This window comes from Myotis davidii, unplaced genomic scaffold, assembly GCF_000327345.1.
Source record: "Myotis davidii unplaced genomic scaffold, ASM32734v1 scaffold496, whole genome shotgun sequence".
Taxonomy (NCBI): Eukaryota; Metazoa; Chordata; class Mammalia; order Chiroptera; family Vespertilionidae; genus Myotis; species Myotis davidii.
The window spans coordinates 7,958,247-7,961,533 of record NW_006289398.1 but is presented as its reverse complement, the minus strand read 5'-3'; the positions used below and the strand labels follow the sequence as shown (position 1 = coordinate 7,961,533).

General features: G+C 60.8%; 1 long non-coding RNA gene across 1 annotated transcript in view; it reads left to right on the top strand.

The window, feature by feature from the left end:
• The first annotated feature begins 2,019 nt into the window (after window positions 1–2,019).
• Window positions 2,020–3,287, top strand: part of LOC107182800 — a 3,098-nt gene continuing 1,830 nt past the window's right edge. Inside the window, exon 1 of the long non-coding RNA XR_001513533.1 lies at window positions 2,020–2,146. This is a non-coding gene — a long non-coding RNA (uncharacterized LOC107182800). The remainder of the gene's footprint in view (window positions 2,147–3,287) is intronic.

Genomic DNA, 3,287 nt, shown 5'->3' with positions numbered 1-3,287 from the left:
CCAAAACAAAATACTGGTGGTTCTGTGATGTGTTGATCTTCTTGTTTGAGTTCCAGATCATTTTATAATTTGAGGAACATTACAATTCTTTCTCTCACTTTCCCAAATGCACAGGCCAGATTAACACTTACTGCCAGAACATCAAGGAATTCACTGCCCAGAACTTAGGCAAACTCTTCATGGCCCAGGCTCTCCAAGAATACAACAGCTAAGAAAAGGAAGTTTCCAGAAAAGGAGTTAATGTGGACTCTTGAGATCACAATGGCGCAGCTCTTGGAAGAAATATAGTTGTATCTTGAAAAGTCTTCGAGTCAATAATAAAATATTAATTAAACAAAAAAACAAAAAAAAAGAAAATTCAATCAACAGTAGAGGCTGCTCCTTTCCTAGTGAGAAAATGCTCCTTAATCCCTGCAGCTGCTGGGGCTGCGTGGGGCGAGCAGGTGACACACCTACAGGTGACACAACAGCATCCCCTCAGGGCTTTAACGTCGGTCCGAGGGGCAGAGGTCTGATAACGGACGGATCTGAGCTTTGTCGCCTGAGCCACCCTCCACTCACACAGGACAAGTGTCTCAGCAGCCAGGACACCTCCCAAAAGTGGCCTTACAGGTCCCAGGGCGGGAGGAGCGGGGACACGGGGACGGGAAGCTAAACGAGGCCAAGCCGTGCGGGCCCTCAGCCAGCTCGTCACCAACAAGCCAGAATCTCCCACCAAGGACACGGTGAATGGTTACCCCCCCCCGCCCCCCAAGGAGGGAATGCAGAGAGGGAGGGGGTTGGGGAGGGGAGGGGAGAGGAGGGGGGGGAAGGGCCGTTTCACTCCCTAAGAGGAGCCAGCAGTCGGGCTCGGCCAGGTAAGTGGCAGGTGCTTCTGGTGAATTCTGGGAAGGCCACACAGTGAAAGGGGCCTTGAGAAAGACCCTGTATCGGGAGCTGTGAGACCCACAGACAGGAGGGTAGACAAGGCCTCAGGCCCACCCACCTGCTCTCAGACGAGCTGGGAGCCGTCCGCGCTTCGGGAGCCAGACGCACTGTTCGCTGGCGTCGCTGCTGTAGCGAAGGCACCAGCTGTAACCGCCTTAAGGAACGGGCCCTCACCACGCAGTCGAGGTTGCGTGTCAATTCATTCACACGGGGAGACGAGGGTGGAGGCTGGGGACGGCCCCTCCAGGGCTCAAGGGCTGTTCTGTCCGGGAGCCCCTCTGGGGTCAGCGAGAGGGGCCTCGACCAGTGAGGGACGGAAATCGGGGTGAGCAGGGCACCCTACACGTGGGCACCAGCGTGTCAGTGCCGGTGACTTGGCGCCTCATCTCTGACGCCTAGCGAGTCGCTCTTTCGAGACACACAGCTCCGGACGGGGCCTCGGCACCCCCTCCCTCCCGGCTCCGACTCCTGGGCCCTGAGCCGTCCCGGAGCCTGGCTGAGCCCGTTTGTCCCTTGCAAAATGGAAATAATCACACGTCGGCCCAGGGTGTTGTGGAGTGTGATGGGCGGCTCCAAATACTCAGCGATGATCAGATGAAAGGCGTGCTTTACGTTTACCACGTTAATTATTATTTTTATTGCACGTAATTATCCGAAAATACCAGAAGCTGTTGGAGGTTGTTTTGCCACCACTTCCCATGAACCCCGCTGAGCCTGCTCCTGGCAGCCGGGCTCCCTGCTCCCTGTGAGCGGCTCCCCACAGGCTGTTCCCACAGAAACCACCTGGGAACATGCAAAGCAGGCGGCCCGACAGGACGGGGGCCTGCAGGTGAGCTGCGAGCTGCTGGCGGAGGCGCCCGGCCTCCCGGTGAAGCAAGCGCAGAGCCGGGGATGATGAGGGAACAAAGACAAAGCGATTGCGACACGGAGCTCCTGCGTGCTCCTTCCTGGGCCTTCGCCCCGTCGGGGAGCGAGGGGGCGGCTCCGGGGAGGGTGTGGCCGAGGCCAGGAGGCCTCTTCCTGGACCAGGTCAAAGGGTTGCACGCGGCGGGCGGGGTGGGAACTCGGATGTTTTGAATCTAAGAACTGGGAGATGCTGCCTCTCTCAGACACATGGGCACCGTCCGGATAAGGCGCCGCGTGAGCAGCCCGGCCGTCTGTGCGGAGCCCTGGAGGCTGACGGGGTCTCCCAGACCAGCTCCCGCGCTCCACGCTGCGGGTGTGTTCCATCCGTGAGCTCACAGGCTGCAAGGACTCCCGTCCTGATGGTCCATGTCCCCCCTCCCCTCCTCCCCCAGGGCCCAGCTCCTCCTCCTGCAGAGCTGCCTCCTTGGCCGGCCCAGGGCTGAGTCACAGAACTGCCCTGGGAGCGGAGGCGGCTGCCCCAGTGCGGGCCTGAGCCATCGCTCTAGCATTTGTTCTCATGAAGCCGGGCTGTGCTCGTTTGGTGTTTGTGCTTTAACTGAACTAAAAATCCAATTTCCAACAAAGGCCTGTGCGTCTGAGGAAGGGGCCGTCGTGGGTCAGAGGGGAACCTCTGTTCTCGCACTTCCCACCACGGCTGGGCCCCTGGGCGGGCAGCTGTTCTCGGCTCTTCTCTGTCGGGCGATGCCACTGGCCCTCCCCCAGCCTGACCAGGACACACCTCCCCACGGCCCTCCACGTCCTGTGCTGACACGGGGGCCGTGTGAGTGCCCACGCGGGTGTATCGCTGTGACGGCGTGTTGTCGCTCGTCCCCCGAGGCCGTGGCTGCCCGTGACTCAGCACCACGTGGGCAGAGCTTTCTCTCCGAGCACTTGGCTCACGTTAAACCCTGAGACACACACAGCCTGGTGACGCTTCTCTCCCTAATTCCCACGTGAGTGACACTGAGGATGAGTGTGGGAAGCTCCGTGGGTGTCGCACAGGCTCTCGGCCAGCAGACGGGTGCTCTGCCTGCTCACAGCGTCCATGTAACAACACACCCCCCTCAGCCACACAGCCCCGCGGGGCTCGGAACCGAGGATGTGGGCCCTTCACCGGCTCCAGAACCAGGCAGCCAGCTCCCCCGAAGCAAAGGCTGCCTGCTGACAGGTGACTCAGCACCGGCCTGCATTGTCCCTGCTGTCTGCCGGTAACCGGGGCAGGTCCTCCCAGCCCCGGGCGGTTCCCGGCATTTCTCAGGGGAGGCGTGCTGTGAGCTCGGGCTGGGCGGGAGGAGGAGGGGCTTCACCGGGGTCCGCGTGCGAGGAGACGGGCCGACAGGTGAAGGCTGGCCCTACTCCCAGGCGTCAGGCGGCCAACACCCAGTATTGGCGGGACGGCCACTGCTCACTCAGCGAGGCTCTCGGCCCAGACGGCCTGGGACCTGCTTTTCTTT